Source organism: Macaca nemestrina, chromosome X, assembly GCF_043159975.1.
Source record: "Macaca nemestrina isolate mMacNem1 chromosome X, mMacNem.hap1, whole genome shotgun sequence".
Taxonomy (NCBI): Eukaryota; Metazoa; Chordata; class Mammalia; order Primates; family Cercopithecidae; genus Macaca; species Macaca nemestrina.
Window position 1 is genome coordinate 107,181,419 of NC_092145.1, and position 22,501 is coordinate 107,203,919.

The 22,501-nt window shown below is 46.2% G+C and overlaps 2 pseudogenes; both read right to left on the bottom strand.

Moving 5' to 3' along the window:
- Positions 1-1,316: 1,316 nt before the first annotated feature.
- On the bottom strand, positions 1,317-1,924 carry LOC139360684 (mpv17-like protein 2; annotated as a pseudogene).
- An 18,341-nt stretch (positions 1,925-20,265) lies between these two features.
- Positions 20,266-21,406, bottom strand: LOC105493803 (small ribosomal subunit protein uS2 pseudogene; annotated as a pseudogene).
- Between the last annotated feature and the right edge of the window lie 1,095 nt (positions 21,407-22,501).

Sequence of the window (22,501 nt, forward strand, 5' to 3'; positions counted from 1 at the left end):
GAGCCGAGATTGAGCCACTGCACTCCCGCCTGGGTGACAGAGCTAGACTCCGTCTCAAAAAAAAAAAAAAAAAGCTCCCCTATAGGATATATTTGGGGTTTTTGTGTTTTGTGGGGGGTTTTTGTTTTGTTTTGTTTTGTTTTTTGAGATGGAATCTCCCTCTGTCGCCCAGGCTGGAGTGCAGTGGTACGATCTCGGCTCACTGCAACCTCTGCCTCCCAGTTTAAGCGATTATCTTGCCTCCGCTTCCCAAGTAGCTGGGATTACAGGTGGCCTCCACCATGCCTGGGGAATTTTTGTATTTTCAGTAGAGACAGGGTTTCGCCATGTTGGCCAGGCTGGTCTCAAACTCCTGACCTCAGGTGATCCACCCGTCTCGGCCTCCCAAAGTGCTGGGATTACAGGCATGAGCCACTGCCCCCGGCCAGGTTTTGTGTTTTTTAGAATGGGGTCTCAGTCTGTCACCCAGGCTGGAGTGCAGCAGTGCGATCATTTCTCACTGCAGTCTCCAACTTTGGGGCTCAAGCAATCCTTCCGCCTCAGCCTCTGGAGTAGCTGGGACTGCAGGTGTGATCTACCGCACCTGGCTGGATATAACATATTTGAATAAACAGGGAGACATACCTGGTTCCTGGATGGGCAAACTCATTTATTAAAATGTTAATACTCTCCAAATTAATTTATAAATTTAATGCAACCCAAATAATTTTTAGTTGATATTACATTTCTAAACTGTATCCCTTTAGAAGAGTAAACATCTAGAAATAATCAAGAAAATTCTGAAAATGATTAATGCGTACCAACTATTCTTAGCACTTATTGAAAGACATTGTGAGGCTATAGGAATTAAACAGTGATACCAGTACAAAACTGAGTAGATCAGTGGAACACAATAGAAAGTTCAGAAAAAAAACTTTGCCTATGGACAGTTTAGTAATTGACAGATATTTTAATTCATTGGTGAAAATATAGATTGTATAATAAATGGTGTCGGGATAACTGGCTTGTGATTTTGGTGAAAATGAAATTGGATCTCTATCTAATTCCTTACGCCAAAATAAATTCCAGGTGTATGAAATAAATAAATAAATAAGGCCGGGCGCCCAGCCTAATTTTTGTATTTTCTGTAGAGACAGGGTTTTGCCATGTTGCCCAGGCTAGTCTCAAACTTCTGGCCTCCCAAAGTGCTGGGATTACATGCATGACCCACCACGCTCAACCCTGTTCCCCTTCTGGGAGTCAGTCTTGCATCTTGCCCCTGGGGAGGGGGGGGCAGCTTAGTCTGCTCAGGTGCCCAGGCCATATAGCCTGGGGTGTCAGAGGAACGGGTACTTCAGGTAGGACAGATATGTGTCCCAGCCCAATGTCAGGCCATTGATGTAGGTGACTCGGAACTGGGAGTGGGGTGTACACAAAGGGAAAGTTCACCAGCGTGCAGCCGGCCACATGCACCAGTCAGCCTTGTAGAATTCCCAGAACTTGTCCTGCAGCTCCTGGCAGCTCTCTCCCAGCGTCTGGCCTTCCAGGCAGCCAAGGCCCAAGAAGTATCATATGCTCGGCATGGGAGAGGCTACCAGCTGATCCATGAGGACCTTCCTGAGGGCACTTGGGAGGCCACAGAGGCCAGACACAGGGAGTAGGCAGTCCAGACAGAGGTACCAGTAGTGCGGGAAAGGATCCACGTTGCCATCCACTGCAAACATGCTCACTGAGTGCCACCTGTGGAACATCTGGTCAGCTGGGTGTAGACCTCCCAGGACTGTCACGCAATGTCCCGGGCCACCATAAGCATACCACAGCCCAGTGTATTGATGACCAGCAGCACACAGCCATGGAACAGGGACTGTCCCATAGTCCACAGGCCATGCAGCCAGTGCCAGTAATATTTGGCACTGTTGTTACTCAGTTGTTGTCTGAGTAACATTTGGCACTGTTGAGCTCTCCCCTCCATTTGGAAGATTGGCCCTTGGTTTCTGTGACACTGCACTCTCCTGGCTTTACTCTTTACTGTTTGGCCACTACTTCTCAGTTCCTTTTGTGGGCCCCTCTTCCTCTGCCCTTTCCTTAGAATCTGGTGTTCCATAAGGCTATGTCCCAGCCTTTTTCTCATTTTTGTGGAAATAAATGAAGACTCACCAAATAAGAAAAGCAAAGCCTATTTTTTCAGCGCTTGCTATAGCAAGGGAGTCGGCCACCATCACTTTCCTATTGGCAAAGACTCAAAGGCAGGCAGAGCAGTGGGAAAGCTTTAGCATGGAGAAAAGGGAAGGCTTCAGGTGTGCCCTGACTGGAGGCTATTGGTGGGGGAAGCTGGAGGCGGCTAGCTAGAAGCGGGGTGGCCTTTGTGGTTGGTTGGGGATACATATTTGTCTTTCTCTGGTTAGTACTAAGTTGGAAGCAGGGACAAAAATTAGGGAAGCTGTTAGTTATTCATCAAGTCCTGGCCATTTGGGCCAATTTTTTTTTTTTTTTTTTTCAGACACAGTTTCACTCTGTCACCCAGGCTGGAGTGCAGTGGTATGATCTTGGCTCCCTGCAGTCTTCGCCTCCCAGGTTCAAGTGATTCTCCTGCATCAGCCTCTGGAGGATCTGGGATTACAGGCACATTCCACCACACCCAGCTAATTGTTGTATTATTAGTAGAGATGAGGTTTCACCATGTTGACCAGGCTGGTCTCGAACTCCTGACCTCAGGTGATCCGCCCACCTTGGCCTCCCAAAGTTCTGAGATTACAGGCGTGAGCCACCACGCCCGGCCAGGGCCAATTGTTAGAGAAATATTTGCTTAGCTTCCTGGATTGTCACTAGAGGTGGCAAGCTGGTTTCCTGCAAGTCTGACTTAAGGCAGGCTGGCTTCCTGGGCTATTTATTATACATAAGAAGTGGGCTTCCTGGGCAGGTTACTGCAGGTTGTAGGTCAGAGTTCTGTTTTTATATACGGTCTGGCCATTGTCTATTTGTACGTTCAGGCTCTCATTCTGTGCAGTCTTGGTAGATGACCTCACCCATTCCTATAGCTTTAATAACCATCTACGTGTTGATGGTTCCCAACTTTTTCGCTCCAGCCTATATTTCTTTCCTGCACTTCATATTCATATGTCCAACTACCTCCTGGAAATCTCCCCTTGGACATTCCAGACACTTAAAATTTGGCAGGTCCAAAACTGAAGTCAATATTTTCCCCAGAAACCTGTTCCCCTTTGGGTGTTCTCTGTCTCAGTGAATGGTTCCATCATCCACTCAGCTACCTCAGCCATTAAACCCAGGCTTCCTTTCCGACCCACTCTATCAGCCATCACATACAATCCATCACTAATCATGTTGATTTTTATCTCCTAATATTCTATAAGTCGGAGATTTGACACATAGGCTCATGGATCCTGGAGGATTCCAGAGCATCCATGAACGTGCTGAATTGTAGACAAAATTTGGTATGATGATGTCTAGTGGCATTTTTCTGGGGAGAGTGTGCAGGCCATCACTTTCATCACATTCTCAGACAGGTCTGTTACTGAACAAAAGGTTTAGAACCACTTCTCTAAATGCACCCATTCCTTGTCATCCATCCTCCCACCCGACCAGATGTAGTCACTACAGAGGACTGTGTCTCCCAATAACAGCCTCTTTGCTCTCTTACAGCTGCAAATGGGGGGATCTTGCTGTGGCCATGGACAGAGGCCAGCAGTGCTGGATGCTCTGGGCCCCAGGTGTGCCAATGTGGCCTGCTCCCCTCCCCACATGCCCACAGATCACTTACTCTTTTTTCCTTTCCCCTTCTCCCCCATCTCTTTCTTCATCTTCTTTTCTCGTTCACTCATTCTCTTTCCCTTCCCCAGCTTGTCTCTTGCTTCATTAACACACTGATTGTAGGGCACTGGGATCTTTGACACACATAGCTTGAAGCCTCTTCAGACCAAGACTAGAGGCAGCATTCACCCTGCTCATTGGCTCCCACTGGCAGAGCCCTCAACACCCCTCCATAGAAGAGGAAAGGGAAGTGGGAGGGGGGCTGAGCTTGGAGGTGTGGGGCCAGTAATTAGGGAGACCTCAGCCCCAAGAATAGCTATAGTGTTAGGAGGAATATGGGGGGCAGCTCAAAGAATCATAGACCCGAAAATCCTTGATTAAAACTTAAAGTTGGGAAGACATTTTACATTCTCTAACCTGATCTTTCCCCCATCTCTTACAGATGGTCCTCAATTCCTTCTTTTTCCTCAATTCATATTTACAAGAAGATCTGTTGGCTTTACCTCAAAATATATTCCACTCTGTTCTATTGATCTCTGTGTGCATTCTTTCTTTAACACCGCGGTGATTATTATAAAGTGTATATTTGGTCCCCCCCCCTTTCCTGATATACAACTCCTAAAATCCTTTAAAATCTCCAAAGTGATGGCTTTTTATATGTTAATGAGTTGGCTGATAGCCAACAGCCCCTAGGTAGCTTCAGGACTGGGGATTGGTCCCCAAAAAGACCAAGGCAGGATTAGAGAGTTGGGACTTTCTGCCCCATTTCCCCACCTCGGGGGAGGGGGAAGGGGCCCAGAAGCTTCAGCTGATCACAATGTCAATGATTTAATCAATCATGCCTGCATAATAAAGCCTCCATAACAACCCAAAAGGCCAGAGCTTGGGGAGATTCCGGACAGCAAAACACGTGGAGGCTCCTGGAGGGTGGCATACTCGAAGAAGGCGTGAAGCACTGTGCCCCTTCCCACAGGCCTTGCCCCATGCATCTTTTCATCTATGTTCCTTGTAATATTCCTTATAATAATCCATTATCCTTTTGCTGCCTGATTGCTGCCATCATGGGTCGCATGCGTGCTCCCGGTGGCTGACATTGACTTCCGATGACGTGAAGGAGCAGATTGACAAACTGGCCAAGGGCCTGACTCCCTCACGAATCAGATAAGGATGTTAAATGCTATCTGATTCTGATAGCCGGATTCATCATTTGGCCCGATATTATAACACTAAGCGAGTCCTCCCTCTTGATTGGAAATATGAGTCATCCACAGCCTCTGCCCTGGTCACATAAATTGTCTATGTGCTCAAGCAATAAAATGATTATTTAACTAAAAAAACCCAAAATTCTAATAAATATAAGTAAGTGCCGGGCATGGTGGCTTACGCCTGTAATCCCAGCTCTTTGGGGAGCTGAGGCGGGTGGATCATGAAGTCAGGAGATCGAGACAATTCTGGCCAACATGGTGAAACCCTGTCTCTACTAAAAATAAAAAAAAAAAAAAATAGCTGGGCCTGGTGGTGTATGCCTGCAGTCCCAACTACTTGGGAGGCTGAGGCAGGAGAATCACTTGAACCTGGGAGGTGGAGGTTGCAGTGAGCCGAGATTGAGCCACTGCACTCCAGCCTGGGGACAGAGCGAGACTGAAACAAACAAACAAACAAACAAACATAAATAAATGTATGTATGTAAGTGTTTCCTTGAGTTCTGTGAAGACCATGTCTAATGGTGAAATAATGAAACTTTGACAACTTCCCCTTTTCATTGTATCTGGAATAGAAACTTTTCTGTGAGCTACTCTAACAAATTCATGGAACTCAATGAGGGGGTTGTGGAAACTTAGTTTATAGCCAGTCCGTCAAAAACACTGGTAAAACAACCAGGAGTCACATCTGAAGGCGGAGGTGAGAATGAGCGAGGGGAACATGGCATTCTTGGAGACAGCTCTCAACCTGTGAGATCTGACGCCATCTCCGGGTAGTTAGTATCAAAATTACACGAAATTAGAGGACATTCATCCGGTGTCCACAACAAAACTGATTGCTCATTTAGTGTGTGTACTCCCACACATCTGGTCACAGAAATCTGTATTGATTGTTCTGTGAGAGCAGAGCAAAAACAGTTTGTTTTTTTCCACACTCAACCACACTGTCTTGTGTACCATAGCTTTATAGTACTGTGGTATCTTGACATTAGATAGTGCGAATCCTCCAACTTTGTTTTTCAGTATTGCTATAATATAGCTTGCTGAGATTTTGACTGAAACGATACTGAATATATACATTAAGTCGGAAAGAAATGACATCCTAAAAATATTGAGTCCTCTTTTTCATGAACGTGGAATAGCTCTCCCTTTATTTAGATTTCTTTCATTCATGTTTTGTAGTTTTGTAGATTTGGGTCCAGTACATATTTTGTTATATTTATTCCTAAGTATTTCATTGTTTTACTGCTATTGAAAACAGTATTGTGGCCGGGCGTGGTGGCTCATGCCTGTAATCCTAGCATTTTGGGAGGCCGAGGTGGGCGGATCACTTGAGGTCAGGAGTTCGAAACCAGCCTGGCCAACATGGTGAAACCCTGTCTCTACTAAAAATACAAAAAAATAATAGCCGGGTGTTGTGGCGTGCACCTGTAATCCCAGCTACTTGGGAGGCTGAGGCAGGAGAATTGCTTGAACCTGGGAGGCAGATGTTGCAGTGAGCTGAGATTATGCCACTGCACTCCAGCCTGGGCAACAGAGCAAGACTCTGTCTGAAAGAAAGAAAGAAAGAAAGAAAGAAAGAAAGAAAGAAAGAAAGAAAGAAAGAAAGAAAGAAAGAAAGAAAGAAAGAAAGAGAGAAAGAAAGAAAACAGTATTGCTTTCCTAAAATTTCAAATTCTAATTGTTCATTGCTGGTATATAGGAAAGCAATTGATTTTTTTGTGTATTGACCTTGTACCCTGTGACCTTGCTATATATATTTTCATTAGTTCCAGGAGTGGTGCCCCCTATAGATTGTTTGGGATTTTCTACTATCTCACACATTTTAATAAGTTGCATTTTTATTTTCACTTAATTTGAAATATTTTAAAATTTATCTTGAGACTTCTTCTTTGACCTCTATGTTATTTAGAAATTTGTTGTTTAGCCGGGCGCGGTGGCTCACGCCTGTAATCCCAGCACTTTGGGAGGCCGAGGCGGGCGGATCACAAGGTCAGGAGATCGAGACCACGGTGAAACCCCGTCTCTACTAAAAATACAAAAAAAAAATTAGCCGGGCGCGGTTGTGGGCGCCTGTAGTCCCAGCTACTCGGGAGGCTGAGGCAGGAGAATGGCGTGAACCCGGGAGGCGGAGCTTGCAGTGAGCCGAGATCGCGCCACTGCACTCCAGCCTGGGCGACAGAGCGAGACTCCGTCTCAAAAAAAAAAAAAAAAAAAAAAAAAAAGAAATTTGTTGTTTAGGCCGGGCACGGTGGCTCAAACCTGTAATCCCAGCACTTTGGGAAGCCGAGATGGGCGGATCACGAGGTCAGGAGATCAAGACCATCCTGGCTAACACGGTGAAACCCCGTCTCTACTAAAAAATACAAAAACTAGCCGGGCGAGGTGGCGGGCGCCTGTAGTCCCAACTACTCGGGAGGCTGAGGCAGGAGAATGGCGTAAACCCGGGAGGCGGAGCTTGCAGTGAGCTGAGATCCGGCCACTGCACTCCAGCCTGGGTGACAGAGCCAGACTCCGTCTCAAAAAAAAAAAAAAAAAAGAAATTTGTTGTTTAATTTCCAAATATTTGGCGATTTCCTAGCCATCTTTCAGTTACTGGTTTCTATTTTATTTCTTTTTTTTTTTTCGAGAAGGAGTCTGGCTTACCCACCCAGGCTGGAGTGCAGTGGCACGATCTCGGCTCACTGCAACCACCATCTCCCGGTTCAAGCGATTCTCCTGCTTCAGCCTCCCGAGTATCTGGGATTACAGGCACTCGCCATCATGCCCGGCTAATTGTTGTATTTTAATAGAGATGAGGTTTCACCATGTTAGCCAAGCTGGTCTTGAACTCCTGACCTCAGGTAACCTGCCCACCTCAGCCTCCTAAAGTGCTAGGATTACAGGCATGAGCCACCGCACCTGGACGATTTCTATTTTCTTTCTTTTTTTTTTTTTTTGAGACAGAGTCTCGCTCTGTCCCCCAGGTTGGAGTGCAGTGGCGCAATCTCGGCTCACTGCAAGTTCCGGCTTCCGGGTTCATGCCATTCTCCTGCCTCAGCCTCCCGAGTAGCTGGGACTATAGGTGCCCACCACCACGCCCGGCTAATTTTTTTGTATTTTTATAGAGACAGAGTTTCACCGTGTTAGCCAGGATGGTCTCGATGTCCTGACCTCGTGATCGGCCCACCTCGGCCTCCCAAAGGGCTGGGATTACAGGCATGAGCCACCGCGCCCGGTTCCATTTTATTTCTTTTGTGATTTGAGAGCATGCTTTGTATGATTTCTATTATTTTAAATTTGTGGGGGTTTTTTTTCTTTTCTTTTTTTTTTTAGAGAGACAGGGTGTCAATCTGTCACTCATGCTGGAATGCAGTGATGCAATCATAGCACACTGCAACCTCGAAATCTTGGGCTTGTGAGGTCTTCCTGCCTCAGCCTCCTGAGTAGCTGGAACTACAGGTACACACCACAATGCCCAGCTATTTTTTTATTTTTAATTTTTTGGTTGAGAAAGGGTCTCGCTATATTGCCCAGGCTAGTCTTGAACACCCGGCCTCAAACAATCCTCCTGCCTTGACCTCCCGAAAGTTCTGGGATTACCAGTGTGATCGCCACACTCAGCCTTTTGAATTTGTTAAGGTGTGTTATATGGCCCAGAATACAGTCTATCTTGGTGCATGTTCCATGTCAGCTTGAGAAGAATGTGTATTCTGCTGTTATTGGATGAAGTATCTATAAATTTCAATTAGATCATATTGATTGATAGTGCTACCCAGGTAAAAATCTATTTCAAATCTGTCCACATATCTTTCTCCACAATCACTATCCTAGCCCAAGCTATCATGGTCTCTTGCCTGGACTGTCTAACTGGCTTCATAACTAGCCTCTTAGCTGACCTTCTTGTTTCTGGTTTTGCCTCCACTGTAACCCATTCTCCACACATCAGACAGAGTAAGCTTTAAAAGACAAAATTCAGATCATGTCACTTCCAGCTCAAAATCCTCCAGTGGCTTTTCATTGTATCTGAAATAAAAACTAAATGTCTTCCATGGCTGGCATGGCCCTACACCATCTTACTCCAGAACTTCTTTCCTACCTCATCTAGTACCAGTCTTTCCTCTTGCTGCTTCCAGTTGGACTTCTTTCTGAATTCCCTTGAATACACCAAGCTCATCTCTCACCCTGGGATCCCACGCCTTTGGGTCCTCATGAAATGACTGATGACTTCTTGTCATTCAGGCTCACCTCAATTCTCACCTCCATGGAGAATCCTTCCCCAACTAACCTATTTCATCTTGTTCTCCATCCTTACCCTATCATACTACCTTTGTACTGTTTTTTGTTTTTTTCATTTGTTTTCATAACACTTTTGACTTTTTGAAATGTTCTTGTTCATATATTTGTTTGGTTGTTTGTGTCTGTTATCCTTTCTCTAAAATGTGAGCTCTAGGAGAGCAGGGATCTTCTTCACCACTAAGTAGCCAGAACCTAGAACAGTGCCTGACACCCAGATATTTACTGAGTGGCTGCACTTCTACTTGAACATTTCCAGTGACTTGGAATTGACTACTTTGGTCCGTGGGGTGGCTAGTGCTTCTTTGGATAGTTTTGTATGTTAGAAATTTCACCTCTCTTCTTGAACTAAATGCTGCATTCTTGACCATATAAACAGATTAGAAGAGAAAAATGTATGATCATTAGAAAAGATGCTGAGGAAGCATTTGATAAAACTTAACTCCTGTTCATAACAAAAGAGGTTCTTAGCAAGCCAGGCACGGTGGCTGACACCTGTAATCCCAGCACTTTGGGAAGCTTAGATGGGAAGATCGCTTGAGCCGAGTTCCAGACCAGCCTGGGCAACATGGTGAAACCTCATCTCTACAAAAAATAGCCAGGTGTGGTGGCACACACCTCTGGTCCCAGCTACTTAGGGGGGCTGAGGTGGGAGAATCGCTTGAGCCTGGGAGGTCAAAGCTGCAGTGAACTGTGATGGCGCCACTGCACTCCAGCCTGGGCAACAGAGCAAGATCCTATCTTAAAAAAAAAAAACAAAAAAAAGGAATGAGAGGAAACTTCCCCAACCTGATAAACAGTAAAGAGTATCCTCCAAAATCCTCCGAATACTACAGTGAAGACCATGTCTGATGATGAAACATTGACACCTTTCCCCTTTAACATAAGTAACAGCACAAGGATGCCCATTATCATCCCTTTTGGTCAGAATTGAACTGGAGATCCTGCACAACAAGGCAAAGAAACAAAACAAAAGGAATACGAATTTAGAAGGAAGAAACAAAACTGTCATTTAAATCTGCCTTCTTGGGCGGCTCACGCTTGTTACACCAGCACTTTGGGAGGCTGAGGCGGACAGATCACTTGAGGTCAGGAGTTCAAGACCAGCCTGGCCAACATGGTGAAACCCTGTCTCTACTAAAAATACAAAAATTAGCCAGGCGTGGTGGTGTGTGCCTGTAATCCCAGCTACTCGGGTGGCCAGGGCAGGAGAATTGCTTGAACTTGGAGGCAGAAGCTGCAGTGAGCTGAGATCACGGCACTGCACTCCGGCCTGGGCAATGAGAGTGAGACTCTGTCTCAAAATACATAAATAAATACATAAATCTGCCTTTTCATAAATCGTACTCACTGGTCCTTCTTTTTTCTGGAGGCCCACAGAACAAAGCTGTCCCCTCTTCTGCATGGTAGCCCCAGGTCTTCTTCCCTCTCTGGGCCTCGATCACCTCATCTGTAAAATAAGGTTATCCAAAAAGCTCCTTGTGTTTCTATGCTTCCATGCTCCTCTGAGTCCATATCCTCCTTCCTACAGGCAAGGCATCTCCGTTTCCCTAATAGCGATGATTTCTACATCCCTCCTTTCCTAGCAACATACTCCATTTTGTTTTGTTTTGCTTTGTTTAAATATGGTGCCCAGAACTGGAGCAGAAGGTGAAGAAAGGCGAGGGCACAAAAAGATGAAAATAGAAGGAGTTAGACTGAAAACAGAGCTTGAAAATGGTAGAGAGAGGCAGCCAAGGGGAAGGGCTTGGGGGAGGGAGGACAGAAGAGGCAGGGGACAGCCTCTGAGACAGAAGTGGCCTGGTAGAGCCAGCTTGTGGGCAGTGCCCGATCTCCTTATTTCCCTGGGAGGGGAGGAAGGTCCCCTCCATAGTTTGGGAGACGGTGATGGGCAGAGTCTGTGGTCAGCCACAGTCCTGGGTGGCTCTGCCAGTCCTCCCTTCCAGCTTTCCTCCTCCTGGACTCCAGGACTGTCTCTCTCCCAGAGCTGGGGTGGGGGTAGGGACAAGGGGCATTGACAAAAGCCAGCTCCAGATGGGAAGGGGAACTGCACAGCATCGGGTCCCTGTCCAGGAGGCAGGAGCAGCCGCCACAGTGGGAGGGAGCAGCAAGCCAACAGCTGAGTGCGACAAGGCCTGGGTTATTTTTTTTCCAGTTTGTTGGCATGTGGGTGGATTTTTTCTCCTTTTTTCTTCTCTCCTGCTCTCTGCCGTTTCCACAGAGATGTGGGAGTTTGCAAATTTGTCTCAGTGGAGGGGAAAGGCAAGAGCTGATTTTGGGGGTCCTTGTCAGGGACCAGGGGAACGGAGAAGGGCACTGCAATTTTGGCAGCAGAAAAAGCAGGACCCATTCCCTGGCGGCATCCCTGGGGCGAAAAAGGCTCTCACTTTCTCCTTTTGTCTTGAGGCTGCAGGGATGCCTTCTCACCTCTCCTCAGCTCTTGGCTCTCAAATCCATCCCACCTGGTGATTGCAAAAGCCTCCCTCTGCTTCCTTTCTTGCTCTACAGTGCCAAATACACTTTCCTTAGGGCCCTGGACCAACTAGGGCCACTCCTGAGACTCTTCTGACCAGAGGCCACTCTCCTTGTTAGTATCTCTGGGGGTTGGGCTTGCGGGGAGCCGAGGAGCTTTCCTTTTTTGAGCTATACATTTAAGGGATAAAAAACGGTACCTATAGCACATGCTAGGTGTCAAATGAATGTTTCAGGCTTTCAGAGGAGGAAGTTTTCTGAAAGGATTAAGGGGTGAGTACTTTAGCGAGTCTGGAGGACATGGGACCCAGACAAACTGACAAAGTAGCTGAGGGCATGCCAGCCAGGGGCAACAGTGCCCGGGGCTGTGGGCCTGGACACCTAGATGCTGATTCTCGTTCTGCCATTAATTTGTAACGTAATGCTGAAGAAGGAAATTCTTTCCCTTCTTTTGGGCTTTGTTTCCTCATCTGGAAAATGGGCTGGATCTCTAAAGCTCTACAGATCTGTGGAGACTGAATCCTGATTCCTGGCATCGAGGGTTTGGAGCCGTGTAATGAGATCATGTGTATACGAGTGCATTGAACACCATCAAGGAGTAGGCTTGCCTGAGACTCAGAGGTTTCTTGAGATGTGGGTCCTTCAAGTGATAAAACAATCTTGGGCAAACGGGTATGGTTGATCTCTCAAGCAAGGACCACATCCACTAGTTGTTGTTATCATTATCATTATCATTATCATCATCATTATCATTATTATTACCACTAGAGGGCAATACTCTCTTATGCCTGGGAGTAGGTCTTACCCCACCGGAAAGGTGCAGAACTGATCCCTCATTCCAGGACCAATCAGATCTCTCTCTTTTTTTTTTTCTTTTTTTTTTGAGACAGAATCTCGCTCTGTTGCCAGGCTGGAGTGCAGTGGCGCGATCTCAGCTTGCTGCAACCTCTGCCTCCCGGGTTCAAGCGATTCCCCTGCCTCAGTCTCCCGAGTAGCTGGGACTATAGGCGCGCACCAACACGCCCAGCTAATTTTTTGTATTTTAGTGGAGACGGGGTTTTACCATGTTGGCCAGGATGGTCTCCAACTCCTGACCTTAGGTGATCCACTTGGCTTGGCCTCCCAAAGTGCTGGGATTACAGGCGTGAGCCACCGCACCCGGCCCCAATCAGATCTCTCATTCTTTCTCCTGGAGAGCAGAATCCTGAGAAAGAGAGAGATTTGTGAACTCCGAATTCCAGGAGTTTCCTTTCAGTTCTGCCCTGTGGTCTCACTGCCGATTGTGCCCAAATCCAGATCAGCAGGTGGTGGCCAGGCTGTCCCACTGTGGCAGAAATGCCTGCTTCCTAGGGGACTGGGGAAATGGAGAGATGTTGACAAGTAGCTTTGGTTTGTCTGAACACAACGGGCGCTTTCATGAGGCTATACCGTTTGCGCCATGCTTTGATTGTCTGGCCGTATATGCATTCTGCAAGGCTAGCCAAGGCCAGCTCCATAGATGCAGGAGCTGGCCTCCTCCTTTCTAAAGAAATGATTTCGGCCAGGTGCGGTGGCTCACACCTGTAATCCCAACAATTTGGGAGGCCAAGGCACGCAGATCACCTGAGGTCGGTAGTACGAAACCAGACTTACCAACATGGAGAAACCCCGTCTCTACAAAAAAACAAAATTAGCCGGGTGTGGTAGCACACACCTGTAATCCCAGCTACTGGGGAGGCTGAGGCAGGAGAATCGCTTGAACCTGGGAGGTGGAGGTTGCAGTGAGCCGAGATCGCGCCATTGCACTCCAGCCTGGGCAACAAGAGTGAAACTCTGTCTCAAAAAAAAAAAAAAAAAGAAAGAAAAGAAAAAGAAAGAAAGAAATGATTTCTCTATTACCTTATACTTCTTATCACATTGGATTATAGTTATGATTTATCTGTCTACATACCCGATTAGGTTGTCAATTCATGCATTCAACAAACACGGACTGCTTGTCCTGGGTTTTGGCCAGGCTTATGGTACACAGTGGGGAGCAAAACACAGTATCTGCCCTTGTAGAGCTAACAGTCTAATGAGGAGGTAGGAGATTAGCAAACCAAGAACTGCACGAATCAATATAGAATTACAAACTTGCTAAGTTCAGGAACGAAAAGGACTCACTGAGAGAATGTATCAGAGGGATCTGCCCAGTTTGGGAGTGAGAGAAAGGGCGACTGATGAGCCATCATTTGATCTGAGATTTGAAGGATGAATAGGCAGTTAAGTGGGCAAAGGCAGCAAAGAGAACTTTCCTCACCAAAGGAACAGCAGGTGTGCAGGGCCTGAAGTGGGAAGAGCCTAGCTCCCTGGAGGAACGTTTGCTTCTTGAGGGCACAGCTTGCCTCTGGTTTATCTTTTACTGTAGCTCCAGGTCTGGCACATAGAGAAACCAATAAATGTTTGTTGAACTGAATTGAATGAGATTTTGTTATGGAAAGCATCATAGGTTGGGGGTTGAAAGGCCTAGCTTCTGCTTGCAGCGCCTCTGGGCAATTCAGTTCCATTTTCCAACTGCTTACTGTTCACCTACAGTGGGCAAGAACCCACGGCCAAGCCTGGTTGGGGTCTTGAAAGGTCAACAAAACTGTCTCTGCCCTCCTCAAGCAGTCCTCCTGCCTCAGTCTCCTAAGTAGCTGGGACCACAGATGCATGCCACCACATCCAGCCAATTTTTTTTTTCAGTGAGATAGGGCCTCACTATATTGCCCACACTGGTCTTGAACTCCTGTGCCTAAGTGATCCTCCCACCTTAGCTTCTCAAAGTGCTGGGATTACAGGCGTGAGCCACTGTGCCTGGCCAAAATTATCTTATTCAACTCCTCCATTTAGTGTTTCCATTCCTTAGGCAACAGACCCTCCTGCTGAGGTTGTCCAGCCACTATTTGAAGACCTCCAATGACAGTGAACTCCACCACAGCCCTGGTGGAGTAGTGAACAAGGAGACAAGTCCTTTTCACTGTCTGAGCCTCTTTTCATCCGGTTATAAAATGAGGGGTTTGGATTACATGATCTCTAAGGTTCTTTCCGCTCCAGCAGTGTTGACCTGTTCTTCCTTGAATAATAGCCAGTTAGATGTCAGTGGAGAGCAATGGAACAGATTTTTCGATTTCTCCTGCCCTGTAGGAGTTACATGCAGTAGGACTGGGGAAATGCAGGCTTGAGTTCTGTGTATGGACCATTCTTCCTTTTAGGAGTGTCTCAGGGGCTGTCAGGGTTCATTGCTTCTGGCTGGAATGTTCCAGTATTCAAAGGACCTTTGTTTCTTTTTTTCCTGTCCCCCCTCCTTACCTCCCGGCCAGACTTCTTTTCTACATCTAGGACTGTGTAGTGCAAATCAGGGCTGGAAGGAGCCTTTAAAATTATCTTTTTTTTTTTTTTCTTTTTTAGAGACAAGGTCTTGCCCTGTCTCCCAGGATGAAGTGCAATGGCACAATTATAGTTCACTGCAGCCTCAACCTCCTGGCCTCAAGCAATCCTCCTGCCTCAGTCTCCTAAGTAGCTGGGACCACAGATGCATGCCACCACATTCAGCTAATTTTTTTTTTTTTTCGGTAGAGACAGGGTCTCACTACATTGCCCATGCTGGTCTCGAACTCCTGAGCTTAAGTGATCCTCCCACCTTAGCTTCTGAAAGTACTGGGATTACAGGCGTGAGCCACTGTGCCTGGCCAAAATTATCTTATTCAACTCCTCCATTTAGTGTTTCCATTCCCTAGGCAACAGACCCTCCTGATGAGGCTGTCCAGCCACTACTTGAAGACCTCCAATGACAGTGAACTCGCCATCTTCGCCAAGCATCGCCTGTGAGAGCTTTCTTCCCTCTGGGATCATCTCCTAGTAATTTTCACCCATTGCTTCTGGCTGTGCCCTTTGGAGCCAAGCAGAATAATTCCACTACATTGCCCCCCTGACAGCCTATTGGATATTTGAAGACAGTAATCATGTCCTCATAAGCCTGCTCTCCTCTAGGCCAAATATCATCTGTTCCTTCAAATGTTCTTCATTGTTTCAAATCCCCTTAGCATCTGTAAATATAGTTTAGTTTATGTAAGATTTATATCCCGCCTACTTTAAAGAGGATATTAGGCGACTCATCAGTTTATAACATGAAAGAAAGACAATTAGGGATAAAAATGTGGAAGAAAACAGACCAGAGACCATGTAAAGGAAGCACGAATAGATGTTGCCAGGTACCTAAAATGAACTGGATTATAATTGGACTCTGAATTTGGCTCAAAGTTTTATGGCAGCTAGGACAAAATTGGAAACACATTGGGTTATGTGGTTTTATGTTCTGACAGGATCAAGCTTACAAATCATCTTCAGAGAGAAAATTTTCCTAAAACGAAACCCCAGACTTGCCTATTAGACTTGCTTTCTGTGCAGCTGTTTGAGACCGATAGGTATTTTGGTTTCGTCTCACCCCTTCCCCCACTAGGGGAAAGGGGGCTGGAAGGATAATTAATTAATTAGCCAAATGCAGTCTCAGTTTTAAGCACTGCTATCTCTATAGGGATCCCCACAGAGAAGAGAATCTTCCTTTTCCCTTTCTTTTTTCTTCTATGTTCCTCACAGATGGCTACTTTCCTACCTTTCTGCCCTCTAAAGTCTGCAATCTTAAGACTCTTTGGAACACCAGACTGCGGGAAATAGCCTAAGAAAAGGGTCATAGCCTAGTGGTGACTGATCATAGCAATTGTGTGGAAATAGCCTAAGAAAAGGGTCATAGCCTAGTGGTGACTGATCATAGCAATTGTGCGCAAATCACTTGTCTCTGGTCCTCAGTGTTCTTATCTGGAGAAGGAATTCACCTGTAAGTTCCTTCCTTTCAGCTCTGATATTCTGGACTGTAAAGTCTGAGAGAAAGACCAATTTTTTTTTTTTTTTTGAGACAGAGTCTCGCTTTATCACCCAGGCTGGAGTGCAGCGGCACGATCTCAGCTCACTGCAACCTCCGCCACTTGGGTTCAAGCGATTCTCCTGCCTCAACCTCCCCAGTAGCTGGGATTACAGGCGTGCGCCACCACGCTTGGCTAATTTTTGTAGAGACAGAGTTTAACCATGATGGCCAGGCTGGTCTCAAACTCCTGGCTTCAAGCGATCCTCCCACCTCCGGCTCCCAAAGTACTGGGACTACAGGTGTGAGCCACCGTGCCCAGCCAGACCAGTGTTTTTTTCATTTTGATTTTCCCACCTCGTGCTTGGCAGCTAACAGGTTTGGGAGAAAAGGTCTGCTCACGGAAGGGAGAGAGCTGTGAGGATCCAGTAGGAAAAACCAATTTGAACAGATGCCACCTTTGGATCTGAGGCAAATGCTTCATGGTTCTCAGTATTCTGACGGGTTCCTGTTGACTGGATCCTGGCAGTGGTGAGATGTGGTTTTTAAGGCTCTTTCCTGCTCTAGCTCCACGTTCCTTGGCAAAGCTGGTCCCAGGGACTGAGGCTTCTGGGAAATGACTCTGGGAGGCAGCAGGTGGGTAAAGAAGGTAGTACCACAGTTTTTGATGAACAACAACAATGAACCAATGCTAAACTCACCTTGTAGTGTGTGATACTCGGTGCGTGCAATATCCACGTGGGTCCCTCCCCTCCCACCATGTCACTCTTCCTACCATGTGACTCTCCTGCTCAAAAACCTTTCATGGCTTTTCATTGCCTCTAAGGGAAGATCCAGATCCTTCAGTTTGGCAATGGAGTCTTCTCTAAGCTGAATCAAGCTCTGTCTTCCCATCTCCCATCCCTTGCTACACACATACATACACACACCACATATGTCTCTTGTGCTGTCTTCAACCAAACTACACGTGGTTTCCTAAACAGACACTGTTTTCCTGACCCTGTTCCTTTCCTCACAGGCACAGGGTTCCTATTAGCAGGTCTTGCCCAGTTCTAGTACCTTCTACCTGTTGAAATCCTAGCTTAGCTCAAAGACCTTCACATCCATAAAGACCTCCCAACCCTTCCCCGCCATCCTTGTGCCTCAGCTCTAGCGTTTTGTACATTCTGTCTCATTAGTCATGTTTGTGACTTATGGTTGTGACTCTCTGAGTAGATTGGGAGCTCCCTGAGGGCAGAGGCTGTATCTGATTCACCAAAGCCTCTCTATCATCTTTTGCTGCCTTGTCTTTCTCCAGAGCACCCATCACCGTCTGTATTAGTGTCCCAGGGCTGCCATAACAAAATATCACAGACAGGGTGCTTACAACAACAGAAGTGGTTTCCCTCACAGCCCTGGAGGGTGAGAGTCCAAAATCCAGGTGTCAACGCGGCCATACTCCCCCTGAAGGCTCTAGGAGAGAATCCTTCCTTGTGGTTTACAGCATCTAGTGACTGTGGCAGTCCTTGGCATTCCTCAGCTTATAGATTCATCTTTCCAATCTCTATGGCTAGATTCATGCAGCGTTCTCCTCACGTATGTGTGTTTCTGCATCTAATTTTCCTTCTTCTTTTAAGGACACTAGTCACTGCATTAAGGCCTGTACTCATCCAGTGTGATCTCATCTTAAGTTGATTATGTCTGCAAAGACCCTTATTTCAAATAAGGTCACATTCAGTTTCTGTGTGGACATGAATTTTGGGGGGACATTATTCAACCTCATTTGCCATCCAATGTGCCCTACATATTCCATTTGCTTCTTGTCTCTCTCTCCCACTAGAATGTTAGCACTATGAGGTTAAGGATCGTTGTTCTTTTTTGTTCATTGCTATATCTTCAGTGGTCGACAGCAGTGCTTTACTCATTGTAGACACTCAAAATGGTTTGTAAATGAATCTAAATACCCATCTGCTTTCAACTCCACAGGACATCTGAACAATAGAAGCAGCAAGATAAGGATGGGAACATACATATTACCTAGAACATAATGTTCTGCAAGTGTTTGTTGGATGAATGGACATATTTGGTGGATATACTGTATTACTTTAACATTTATGGAGCACTTATTTTGTACAAGGTACTGAGGGAAAATATAAAGTGAGAAGTGAGAATGAATCATCTGAGTATCCTCACTCTGCCTCTGTGTGACCCTGGGCAAGTCACTCAACCTCTCTGTTTCACTTCCCTCATCTGTAAGCTGGGAGGTAATAACAGTACCTACCTCATAGGATTGTCATGAGGGTTAAGTGAGTCCTTATTTGTAAAGCGTGTAGCACAGTGCCTGGCACACAGTAAGCGCCAGAGACATGTTAACTATTACCATTGTATTTGTTGTTATGTGATAGCTCTGTGCAAGGTGTTGTTTTTTAATAAAGCTTTATTGAGATATAATTAATATAACATAACATTCACCCTTGTAAAGGGTACAATTCAGTGGTTTTTAGCATTGTGCAGCCATCATCACAGTTTAATTTTAGAACATTTTCTTTTTCTTTTTCTTTTTTTTGAGACGGAGTCTGGCTCTGTCACCCAGGCTGGAGTGCAGTGGCCGGATCTCAGCTCACTGCAAGCTCCGCCTCCCGGGTTTACGCCATTCTCCTGCCTCAGCCTCCCGAGTAGCTGGGACTACAGGCGCCCACCACCTCGCCTGGCTAGTTTTTTGTATTTTTTAGTAGAGACAAGGTTTCACCGTGTTAGCCAGGATGGTCTTGAACTCCTGACCTCGTGATCCACCCGTCTCGGCCTCCCAAAGTGCTGGGATTACAGGCTTGAGCCACCGCGCCCGGCCTTCTTTTTTTTTTTTTTTTTTTTTTTTAAGACTAGTCAAGTGCAGTAGTGAGAGATGGGAAAAGAGTAGAACAAGGAGTTCGATCTGTAATTGACTGTGAACAACCATTTGAGATAACTCACTGCCTTTGGACCAGCCTCATTTTAGAACATTTTTATCGCCCTCCAAAAAAGCCCCATACCCGTTAGCAATCTTTCCCCATTTTGCCACTCACACTCCAGCCCCCGGCAACCATTACTCTAATTTCTGTCTCTATAGATGTGCCTATTCTAAAATTTCATATAAAAGGAATCATACAATATGTGGTCTTTTGTGACTGGTTTCTCTCATTAGCATAATGTTTTCAAGGTTCATCCACGTTTTAGTATGTATTAGTTCTTGATTCCTTTTTAATGACTGAATGCTATTCCATTGTGTGGTCATACCACATTTTGTGTATCCATTCATCAACTGATGAGCATTTGGTTGCTTCCACTTTCAGGCTATTACAAATAATGCTGCTGTGAACATTCATGTACAAGTTTTTGTGTAGATGTATGTTTTCATCTCTCTTGGATATATACCTAGGAGTGGAATCCCTGGATCATATGGTAACTCTATGTTTAACATTTTGAGGAACTGCCAGACTGTTTTCCAAAGTGACTGCACCATGTTACATTCCCATCCGCAATGAATGAGGGTTCCAATTTCTCCACATGCTCGCTAACACTTCTCATTGTCTGTTCTGTGGATTTTAGCGATCATAGTGGATGTGAAGTAGTATCTCTCTCTCTCTCTATCTCCCCCTCCCCCTCTGTGTGTGTGTGTGTGTGTTTAAGAAACTGATGTTTATTTTCCATCAACTTGATTTCCGTTTTCTGTTCAAGAGCCTGTGGAAGAACAGCTTAAGACCACTCAGTGGTTATTCCTATCCATTCAGCTATCTGAGAGTAACTGCTACAGACCAGCCTCCAGTGGCAGGCTGAGTGCTCCAAAGTTGAGCAGAGAATTATTGAATAGGTACAAAGAGCACCTGCACACCTTCAGACCAATCTGCACCCTCAGGTTGAATAGCAGTAGACTCAGGAGCTGGCGCAATCCAGTCACCCTGAAGTTCCTCCTTGGTCACAGCCTTTTCTGCAGCAGCCTGCTCTTCCTTTTCAATCTTTTCAGGATCTCTGCAGAAATAGAGATCAGGCATAACTCCCATGGGTGTTCATGGGAGGTGGTACAATGCACGTGCAGAACCTCCTGGGCGAGCATCCATTACACTAGACCCCCTGAGGGAACTCCCGTGTTGTTGCATGGGATGGCAGTGTCCACACAGTGCAGGGGAGACTCTGTGTGACCCAGAGCAATGGTAGGCAAGTTAATATAAGATGCCTCTGTGAGAGGTTAGTGGTCAGCCCTGGGATCAGTAACCACCAGCAGACGTGGCTCCTGGAAGGCTGCCTGGATCTGGTTAGTGAAAGTTCCGGGAGTGAAGCGCCCAGCAATAAGAGTGGCCCCAGTGGAAACAGCAAACTTTAGCACAACCCACTGGCCAGTATTCCTGGAAGATATAACACTAACATCAGTCTGGTTTTCAATGGCAACAATGGCAGAAGCTTCTTCCAGGTCCTCTTCAGATTTATGATGTAGATGCCATCACTTTTCCTTTTGTAGATGTAGTGTTCCATTTGGAAGTCAAGGTTGGTGCCATTCAAGTGGGGTGCTGCTGCAAGGAATTTGAGGATATCGTCTTCCTTCATCTGCAGGACATTAAGGTCTCCAGACACTGTGAAAGTTTCCCTTTAGGTTATGGGAGAAGGCAGGAAATGCCTGATGGGTAGCACTGAGAGCTCATTGTGGTTTTGATTTGCATCTCCCTGATGGCTAATGATGTTGAGCATCTTTTCATGTGCTTATTGACCATTTGTATATCTTCTTTGGAGAAATGTTTATTCAAATTCCTTGCCCATTTAAAAAAAAAATTAGTTATCTTTTTTTTTTTTTGCTGTAAGAGTTCTTTATATATTCTACGTACAAGTCCCTTATCAGATACATGATTTGCAAATACTTTCTCTCATTCTGTGGGTTGTCTTTTCTGTGCAAGGTGTTTTTGCATGCTTTTATCCAAGAGCACCCTGTCAGGTAGCTGTTATTGATAGGGAAATTGAAATTAAGAGAGGAGAAGATGGAATTTAAACTCAGTTTTGTCTGACTGTAAAACTCATGTTTTCTCCTCTAACCCAACCTGCTCACAAAGATAAATTAAGACACGTTTCTGTCTTTAAGGAGCTCCGTCTGGCAGAGGGCATAAAAACAAGAACACAAACGAATGTGCTGTAAAGCAAGTTCCACTTGTTCCACAAATGCCACAAGATAGGGAGTGCAGCAGGAGGTCAAGAGGAGAGAGAGAGAGAGAGAGAGAGAGAGAAGCACCCTCGCACTGTTGGCTGAGGAAATCAGGGTTGGCTTCAGTAAGGTGGCATTTGAGTTAAGTCTTGAAGGACGGGTACAGTTTCAGTGTATGGGGATGATGGAGTGAATGGGGAGAGCATTTCTAAAGGAGAGCAGGAAATGAGGGTTGGTTGAATGAATGGAGCCTTGATCCCAAGACTGGCTGTGATGTGGAGTCCCAGGGCTTGTTGAGTTGAGAGATCCTGGACTGCCTTGGTTAGAGGACCCGAGGACTGGCTGAGATGGGGAATTCTGGGGTTGGGTGGGGTAGGAGATCTGGGCACTGGTTTGAATGGAGAGTGTAAGGGCTGGCTGGAGTGGGAGATGCCTGCGATGTTGTGCATGAGTGTGTGTGTGCATCCTCTGGGAGTCCCAAGGGATGCCTGGGATGAGGGCAGCTGCAGACAGTCAAGGGACTGGCTAGGATGGGAGACTCAGGGACGACTGCCCATGATGGGGGCTGGAGGGAGGTCGCCTGAGGTAGGAGACACAGGGGTTGGCTAGGAAGGGGAATCTGACACTGGTTGGGACTGGCAGACCTAGGGGATGGGGAGTCCACGGGTCGTCTGGACCCGGGGACTGCCTGGGATGGGGGTTCCTCCCGGGATGGCTTTGGATGAAGATCCCTAGCCCGAGGGACTGGCGGACTCTGGTAAGGAGCTCTTCTTTAGGCTTCGTTAAGTGAGGACCCTGGGACGG